The 10,313-nt window shown below is 33.1% G+C and overlaps 1 long non-coding RNA gene across 7 annotated transcripts; it reads right to left on the bottom strand.

The window, feature by feature from the left end:
* Positions 1–5,294: 5,294 nt before the first annotated feature.
* Positions 5,295–9,274, bottom strand: LOC139852866 (uncharacterized). 7 transcript variants are annotated; one of them, XR_011761202.1, is made up of 10 exons: positions 9,156–9,267; positions 8,684–9,009; positions 8,483–8,573; positions 8,183–8,304; positions 7,781–7,861; positions 7,147–7,257; positions 6,870–7,003; positions 6,648–6,758; positions 5,951–6,556; positions 5,295–5,852 (listed from the first exon to the last, which is right to left on the bottom strand). It is a non-coding gene; the product is annotated as an uncharacterized lncRNA (long non-coding RNA). The 7 variants fall into 7 exon arrangements; XR_011761204.1 differs by having other exon boundaries at positions 7,781–7,852; XR_011761201.1 differs by having other exon boundaries at positions 5,951–5,997; positions 6,087–6,556; positions 7,147–8,304.
* Between the last annotated feature and the right edge of the window lie 1,039 nt (positions 9,275–10,313).

Below are 10,313 nucleotides of genomic sequence, written 5' to 3'. Positions count from 1 at the left end.
TTAATTTAAATCGTAAATTAAATGACAATAATTAAAGTGCGATAAATAAAATGACAATAAATAAAATTGCGATAATTAAAAAGTACGATAATTAAAAGTGCAATTAAATAAAATGACAGTAAATAAAAGTGCGATGAAATATGAAATAAAGGAATTATGCTTATTTAAACTTCCGTAATCATGATGTTTGACGTGTTGATTTTAGTTTATTACCATGGGTTAATTGTCCTTTGTCCTGGATTATTCAATATGTCCATCTGGTTTTTGTCCATAACAGTCCATCAGTCATAAATATAAAGTGCGAGTGTCCTCGTCAATTTATCCTTATATCCGAAGTCAAATATTCCAACTAATTGGGGACTTAAACTGTAATAAGGTTTTAATACTTTATTATCAATTACACCAAGTGTCCTTGCATATAATCCACCCATGTTTTAATGAGACCATTGACTATTAATCCATTCCCATGTCCGGTCAAATGAACGATTATTAGTACTTATAAATATCCCGCCCATCGTGTCCGATCGAGTGTATATGGTTATTTATAGGTACGTCCAATTGTAAATCTTTATATTAAATTAACGAGCTATCATTCAATTAAACAAATATAAAGCCCATTAATAGCCCATAATCTAATTTCCACAAGTGTCGTTCTTTTGTCCAAATCCCAATTATGGTACAAAGCCCAATTACCCCGTCTTTAATATTTTAGCCCAACATCACGATTACTTAGGCTTAAATAAGCATAATAATAACTTAGCTACGAGATATTAATTTAAAAAGGTTGAAAATAACTTACAATGATTAATAATAGCGTAGCGTTACACGGGCAGAATTTCGACTTACAAACTTAAAACATTCGCTAACATAACCTTATTATTATTAAACTTAAATTAAAATTAAAATTATATATATATATATATATATATATATATATATATATATATATATATATTTACGTAAGAGGAAAGAAAGAAAAAGGGGTAAAGGATTCAGCAGAATGCTCGAGCTTTTATAGGCCAATTGTGTCCTGGTTTACTCCGCGATCTCGAAGCTTTTCTTCTTTATATCTCCGCGATCGCGGAGCTCTTGTATCCAGCTCATCCAGGTAATTTCAACGTGGGCTGCTTAATATTTTATAATATAATATATATATATATATAATTAATTATATATTATATTCTTGTGCATAGTTGACCTGTAATTTTTTGTCCGTTGCGTCGCACGTTAATAGTTGATTCATGTCTCCGTTCCGGATTTTCAAACGCCTTTTCGTATAATTTAATATCTTGTACTTTGCGTTTCGCGTCTTGTATTTTTGTAACTTTTAGACGTTTCTCATCAATAATTTGAACCACTTTGATTGTACTTTGTACTTTTTAGCTTTTTGGTCGTTTGCGTCTTCAATTCGTCGAATCTGTCTTTTGTCTTCACCTTTTATTATTTAAATGAATATCACTTGTAAATAGAACAATTGCAACTAAAAGCTTGTCTTTCTTGAGGAATAATGCTATGAAATATATGTTCGTTTTTAGCATTATCATATACACAGGGGAAAGGGAAAAGTGGAAAAGTGAAGGAGGAAAGAAGGGGAAAGGAGAGAGTGTTTCATTATTAATATATACACGTACAAGTTGATGTATGCACCCAAAAAATGTACAAGTTGCTGATGCATATTAAAGTACTCCGTACTTTGCAGAAAATAATAATCTTAAGACCATTTGTAGTGGGAGTTGGTGTTGTGAGTTCGTATTGTGCACTTTTTGCACTTTTTTGATGACTAGGACGTGTTGTGTTGTTGAGTGGAGTAGTGGTGGTGTTGTGAGTTGGTGTTGTGTTAGTGGAATGCTGATATGGCATTTAATTTTGTATTTTTTTGTTTTATTTTATTTTTATTATTAATATGATTATATTATATTTTTAAAAATATTATTTAAATTCAACGGCTATATTTGCAAATATTTCCAACCGTTTAATTTTTTTTTTCTTTTTCAAACGACTATATTTTTCCCTATGGTATTTCAAAAGACCCGGAGTTCCCGCCACGCTACTTGAAGATGACCACGATTATTATGCTTTGATTGGAAAAGCTTTGGTACGTAGGGAACCAATGACGATTTATACTGAATTTAAGGATGAAAGCTACGCTCTTTCTGATTCGCCAAGAGAAGTCGCTTCATCTTCGAGTAGCGATGACGGATTTCAGCAATATGATATCCGCGATTACTTATCTGATTGATGAACGTGCTTGTTGAAGATAGCCGTTAGGAAAATAATGTAGTCGTTTTAGGAACTAAGTTGTTTTTCAATTTTTAGGAAAATAATGTAATCGTATGTTTGCGAATGAATGAAATAAACGGCTACTTTTTATTAATGAAAATAAAGTACATTTAATTCGTAAAACAATACATCAATTTTAAATTCATAAACGAAAATATAAAATACATAACACATTATTAATTATAAATATTAATATTAGCGCTACGAAAATAAGGTGATAAGTTCCAAACGTGCTCGGTTAAATCTGACTCCAACCGATTGTGAACTTGCTTCTCTGATTTCTTTAATCCTGGCATCTCAATCTCTCAAATTCCTTTCTAACCTTCTAGGACGGTTACTTGGGTGAGCAATCATTTTTTCATCCCTTTTCGAAATCACAAAACCGTTATTTTCTTGAATCATGTTATGTAATACAACACAAGCGTACATATGTCTTCTAATTTTGTTGAAGTCCATAGTTCTTGTCGGAGTCTTTAACATGGTAAATCTACCTTGTAGTACTCCAAAAGCACGTTCAATATCTTTCCTTGCACTTTCTTGAAACCGTTTAAACTTTTTACATTGTTCATCAATTGGATTGTGGGGAGCTTTGACCAGCATAGCCCAATCTGGGTATATACCATCACCTAGGTAATACCCTCTATCGTAGTGATGACCGTTTACATTAAACGGTGAAGGTGGAGCAGTGCCCTCTTTAATAGTGTTAAACAACGGTGAAAAATTTAAAACGTTAATGTCGTTGTTTGCACCAGCCATACCAAAGAATGCATGCCATATCCACAAATCTTGAGAAGCCACTGCTTCAAGCATAATAGATGGGCCTTTTTAATCACCTCGAGTATATTGTCCTTGCCAAGCAATTGGACAATTTTTTCATTCCCAATGCATACAATCTATACTACCGAGCATACCCGGTAGACCATGTTTTTGTTCATGAAAATTATAAAGTCGAGCAATATCATCGGCGGTTGGTTTTCTCAAATACACGAGAGCAAACAAATGAAATACGCATCTACAAAAATTATTTAGACATAAAGCAGCCGTTTTCTCACCAATTTTTATATATTCGTCAAACATATCTGGTGTAGTTCCATACGCCATTTGACGTATGGCCGCGGTGCACTTTTGTAGGATCGTCAAACTTTGACGACCAACTGCGTCTGGACGTTCCCTAAAATACAAAAAATAATCGGGAATATTTGTACTATTAAAGTTAGATATACCTTCGATGATTCGAAGAAATAATTCACGACTCTTTCGAAAACGTCGTTTGAATTTTTTTCCGGATACACGGGTGTTTCCGAAAAATAATCATTGTATAACCTCACAGCCGCATCTTCCCGATCCCTTGCTATATAAACCCGTGTTCGAGGGACTCGTGAACTACTCGCTTCTCCCTCCACCTCTTCTTCCGTTAAACTTTTAACAAAATTAACCACATTTTCATCATCGGAATCATCAATGATAAAATCAAACATTTTGCATGCATTTTCCATTGTTTGTTATTTTTTAAATGATAAAAGAAATATAGAAAGAAAGATTGTTTTGTGTGTGTAAAATGATTTAATAGAGTATGTATATATATAGATAAATATAAAAATAATTTAATTTTTATTTTTTTTACCAACGGCTACATCCCCAACGGCTCAATTTTTCCCCCAACAGCAAACCGCCACGTGGCCTAATGGGCCGTTGGACCTCACGTTGCAGCAACCAAAACGCCTGGAAAATCTTGGCCGGCAACGCCGCGATACGGCGAGCCTCCGGCGTTTTGGGCTGGACATGTCGGATTCAACGGGGTTGTGGAACCCCGATACAAATGGGGAGTATATTTTAGAATATGTGTAGGTGCCAATGAATATACGGATATCTATATCTATCTATGGACCTTATTGTTGTAAAAGACTTGTTTTTTTCCCTACTTTTTTTAATTTTAAAGTTAAAAGTTAAATCAAGTTTAATACGGAGAATATATACATATTATCCTTTAAGAGCCAGTGCGTTACACGACAGCTTATAGTATTTGAATGCGTTAATATTGGTACAAATTTCTTGTATTATACACTTACACAAATGAAACAAATCATTATTGAAATTACCTTGTTTTGAGCAAGACCTTAACTTAACTAAGTTATGATACCAACATTAGCATACCGAGTTTCCCTTATTTCTTCAAGATCTTCCCCAACAACTTAAAGTACCTTGTTGTGTTGTTTGATCTTCCGCTAAAACAACAAAGTATCAAACCCCGAGTTTTATAACCTGCAACAAAAAAGGGCGTAATGATATTTAGTTTTAATAAACTTAAGAAGTAAGATACTACAGACATACCAGTTTATACACGTCCATTTTTACCGTATCTAGGAGAGTTAATTGTATACACATGTTTATTTACTATACTCATATTTCACTTGCTACCAGATCAACTTTCTCATCAAACTTGTATAGTATGACAACATAAGCTTAATCAAAACTTTTATTCTATTTACCATGCAAATCAGTGTGTTCCATCTCCTATAAAGAGATACACATTAGTAAGCAAATTGTTGTATTAGTAAGCAAGCAATGTTGCAACCATCGAAAATGTACAAACTAACTCACACCGGAAAAAAAACTCTAAAGATAATAACTCTGGTTCTAAAGAACGAAGTTAATTCAAGTTTAACAAAAGACAAGGCATTCAAGATAGTCGAATGGCATCAACGTCGTTTATTCCTTGTTGTAACTTCCCAAGCTTGCAAAATGTTTTCTACCATTTCCTCCACATCAACCCCGTGTTTTCACCTGCAAATAATAATAATAATAATAATTGAGGGTTCGCGCGTTGCTGCTCTAAAGTTTATGCGATTTTAACGCTAGCTATCGATTTACACGACACATTTTACCTGATGATTTTTGGGGCATGCAAACTACAACGAAAAAGCAAACTACAACGAAAAATAATTATATCCTATGCAACCGACTGTCATTTGTTGACATCCATACAACAACATAAACTATGGTTCAAATCCCAAATTGTCTTTATGTAAAAAAAAACTAAAAGACATTTGAATCCATCCCTTCTTTCTACAAACCTCGTTCGTTGTTGTTTGAAGCTATAAGTAGCATCAAGCATAGTCACTGATTTGTGTGACCACTGGTGTTTTTGTTGGCTGTTTCTTTTCGCGGCTGGATGCTAGGTTCCATTGTATATATATGTCATACAATGTAATCAAATATATGTGAAATTCATTGATTTTTAATATATACCACATACAAAGTATACCATAGCACATGTGGACAAAACTATATATGGATTCGAAGTTTCACTGGATAGTTATAAAATGTAACTATTAAAATTAGAAAACACATGTAACTGAAATGCTAATGAATCAATAGATCAGTTGAACATTGATAACCACTAAAAGTAAATATAGTAAAAGCTATAATCACCACCCAATCGACAACAATGATAGGTACTCGAAAGTCTGGACATTTATTATCAGTAAATTGACCTTTAAAATGCTCAAGAAAGAATAATGTCAAGACGACCCCGAAAGTGATCCATCTCCCGATATCTCCACTGATTTTTACTAAACCAAAACACGATCAAAATCACACGATCAATAAAGATCAAAACACAAATCCAAAATATGAATATCAGTTATCTAGTTAATGCATACATTATTACCTTAACATTCCAAGAGCATGTTAGGAAAATCCAAAACCAACAAATAACTGAAAACGTACAAATAAACAAACTCGTCAATTGAAATGATTTTAGATCAAAATTAAAACATAATTTTAGAGGAGGATAATAAAACTACTTGCATAGCTGCGGAAAAGGCGAACCATTGAAACGAATCCAACTATAATACAAAGATTTACAAGTTAAAAATGTTTTAAACGAATCCAATGAAATTAGACCAAAATATGTAGTCAAAGTAACCAAACTTCATAATGCATTTACACAAAACATATTAAAGAACCTCAAAACTTACTTTGATTATACAATTTAGTTCATGGCTATAGTACCTTTGGATCTAACTTCAGAATATTCCTTATCAATCAAAAGTGCAAAGAGCACTTGTACCAATAACCAAAACAGATTATCAATCTTTTTATAAGCGGAATTAGATTAAGATGACAGAGGCACCGGGCTAGAATCATTGACTTTGACTTTATCATCTTCAGAATGGTATGGTTGACTATCACTTACATGATCTATCTTTAAGTGGTCTATAACGGGTTTTAGTTCATCGAGGTCAAACCTTGCAGATTGCCTTCTAGTTGTAGCCTGTAAATAAGTATACAAATATGACTTTGTCATTAACAAAACAAAGTATAAAATTAATCTTTAGAACCATGAGTATGCACAGATGACAAACCTTTCAGCTTTATTCGTGTCATTAACCGAAGCTGCTACCTTTAAGTAGATATTATCCTTGAAATCAGTTGCAATGGGTGTTGTTCGAGTGCTGATATAAAAAGTAAACCTTCTGGCACATCACAATCATTGTAAGTATAAACATTAAACACATATATGAGTATTTGTAGACATTTTAATGCTAAAAATAAAGGGTAAAAGTAAAGAAAACTGAAAAATGTACCATTTCAGCAAGTTCATCGATTTAGTTGAAGGTAGTGAACTTAATAGGCTAGAAAATAGAAGAATGTAACATAAGCATTATCCCTTCAGCACACCAAGGACACTTCTTCTCTTCTTCGTAAGTCAGAATTATAACTATTTCAAAGCGATTCTAAATTTATACTTACATAAAAAATACATACCAACATAATGGATTACAATGGCAGCGATGTACATGATTCGTTTAGACAGAACTTCGCATACGATTATTAATAACATAATAAATTAACGAAATTTACCTGAGTAAATGTATCAAATTATGACCTTCGCCTCATATTTCAAGCGAAACAAAGATGTGATTTCATCCATGAAAACTCATCGGTTCCTAACACATATTCGTTTCGATGTTCCTGGTGAACCAAAATAAAAAAGTAACATATACATCTAAATCGATTGTTAGTCTAATTAACATAAAAATGTTTGATGAATTGAGCAATCTATATCCGTAAAGAGTTTAACAGTGTTCACATATTTGATTCGATCCCATAACCCTAATCAGTTACGACGTTACCCAATAAATCAATATTTAAAGTTAAACAATATGTAATATCAATACTACCTTAGCAAACTTAATCAGCTAAGGTTAAGCTAAAGAATATATGCGAGAACCAAACTAATTGACTGTTTTTGTAACCTCAGTTCACACCGTATAAAAACTTCTCATACATACGAAGTTGTGAATCGGTACACATATATTTAGTTACTTATACATTTTTGTTTCTTATTCTTATTTATTAAACAATGAAGTATGAATTAACTATTTTGAGCCTTTAAAATCAGTAATAACATTATGAACATGTGACAGACATGAATTCAAGTTTTCATACTGAGCTTCAGAATCCCAATTAGCGACTATGTAAGAGAAATACTTACAACTTAATACATGTAGCTGTTAATCTCTTTCAGAGACTCGTTAGTAGGAAATAAGTTAACCAATGCAAGAACCTGCAATAGCTATAATTGGTTTTCAATCATATACCCTTCCTAATAATATGATTCAATCAAGCAAAGCGTGATTGAAAGTAATTAATGGACAAAAGCTCCCATCTTTTCAACATTTGGTTTAAAATTTTCAATGTGTGACCCGCCCACTTTGCCACATTTGATAAACACCCACGGTTCTTGTATCAAAACTATTATTAGACCGGTCGTAAGTTTAGAAACCCTAACACACATAATAATGAGCCAACTACTTGAGTTGGGTGTCTTAAAAAATGTAACAACAATTAAAGTATGTAACAGCATGCTAAGTGAACAATACAATTATGTACTTACTCCCACGAAACATCTCCCACAAGCATACAAGCATCCAGTCACCATCCTTATCGTCATATGTAAGCAGAATATAGTTTTGTTGCAACGACATCTTCCACCAAGTCTCTTTTATCATGCAAAACCTAAGCATGCCACAGAAAAGGTTATACGTTTGACCAACTCCTATATTATTCAAAACCCGTTCATAGAAAGAAGTCATTAATTCTCATGGTTAACCGTCTATAGAAGACTTCATTTATACAAAGGAGCTTGAATGAATACGATTGGAGACAGGTGCCATATAAAGAAAAAACGACTCACCGCTTTACGTCAATTTGATCATTGTTCTTAGAACTTGTAGACCGAATGTTCTTGCAAAAATTCTAACTGTAGGCCAACAAACTACCAACACCTTGCAAACCCACAATATCATATTAAACATCAATTTATCATCTATATTTTTCCAAAAACAATTATGTACGTTGTAAGTTATATAGATTACCAAATTAATAAATGAAATACCTCAAAGTTGCACCATAAAAAATAACCGTCAGCGAAGAAATACAAATGATTGGTGTAGCTTCATCTGCTGAAAACGAAAAATCATAATGAGTATAAGTTAAAGTTATCCTTTTTGTCATTTCATCAAACACTTGATATGCATACAAAACAATAGTGCAATAGTTACTACCTCTTAAATCCCCAAACTTTACATACTTGCAAGAAAATCGTAGACATAGTGCTACTAACCTGTGCACCTTATGGATGCAGCATCTGTAAATTCTTCATCTTTCGAGTGAGAATAACGATTTATAATTATATCCAAAAATCTAACAAATGAAAAAACCCTAGCGAGTAAAGAAGTAGCAAATGCAGTTAACAAACGTATCTGTTAGTTAATAGCGATAAGCAAAACAGAGCTAATGATGAACCAAAACTAAATTCATTAATAACGATTGATGAATTTGTAAGGTTATATAAAAGAATCATGTACCTTGTAAAGGGAAAAATGGTAATCGAAGGACACCCTGCAATGAAATCACAAAAAATGGGGTCAAAATAGTTATAAAATTAGATGAAATCAGGCCAAAAAATCAGGCAAAAATATCAATCTGTATGTAACTAATTAACAATTGAGAAAGAAGGAGAAAGGTGAAATGGGAGTAAAATTAGATGAATGAAGAAAGGAAAGGAGATGAGGGAGAGGGTATGGCTATATAGGAGAAGATATGACCATGGGTATGGAGAAAGCACGTCGCCTTTTTCTTTCCGTTCCTTTTTTTTTTTTTTTTTTTTTTACTTAAAAGCCTAAAAGGGTAATGGCAAAGTGGTAAATTAAAGAGGAAAAAGATGAAGAGTAATGGTTTGTGAGAGGAGGGGTGCCAAGTGGAATAATGGGAAGCCCCAAAAAGGGCTGCTGTTAGTATGTGTATAATACCATATATATAAGACATAACTCGTAAGTAACAGAGCAACTTCAAATTTGGAAAATAGGATCTTAAAAAAGAAAATAGAATTTGTTTTGAAAATCAAGTTAAGGAAGATACCTGAGCAAATACGAAGGGCCAACCATCTCACATTCGAAGTGCATCAGGCTCCATGACTGCCAGATCAACACCAACTGTTTGTGCAAGATCAGTCTCGTTTATAACCTGTATGAACACAAACAAACACACGGTTATATGAAATATCATATTTATATCAACAAATTCAACCAGTGTAGTGTAACTTTGATTGAAGCAAAACTACACACGAGAAGGTCAGCTTGTGTAATGTCAGGCCCTCCTTTTCCGGGAATTTTATCACCACCAGAAACATATATGATATAGATTATGTATTCAGCTAGTTCCCTACTGAAGTTGGCAGCCAGATTATATGCACCCACACAAATTAAACAAAGATTAACATCTAAAAACTGAGAATACTAATGCAGTTTGGTCTAAAACGGCAATTGAGATAATGCAGCTGGGAGGGTCTTCCTTTTTAGAAATATTTCCAAATTGAAAGGGTCTACTTTCAAGTTCCTGAAATAGCATTGATTTGAAGTGATGATAGGAATCCAAGAGTATTAAAGGAAGAAAAGTTTCAGTTACAATGCTATTTGGTACCTCCAAAGAATCACCATAAGCCTTTTGAACCCACTTTCGAACAA

Source organism: Rutidosis leptorrhynchoides, chromosome 6 (assembly GCF_046630445.1).
Source record: "Rutidosis leptorrhynchoides isolate AG116_Rl617_1_P2 chromosome 6, CSIRO_AGI_Rlap_v1, whole genome shotgun sequence".
In the NCBI taxonomy this organism is placed as follows: Eukaryota; Viridiplantae; Streptophyta; class Magnoliopsida; order Asterales; family Asteraceae; genus Rutidosis; species Rutidosis leptorrhynchoides.
Note: the sequence above shows the minus strand (reverse complement) of the source record. Positions and strands in the feature narration are given on the sequence as shown.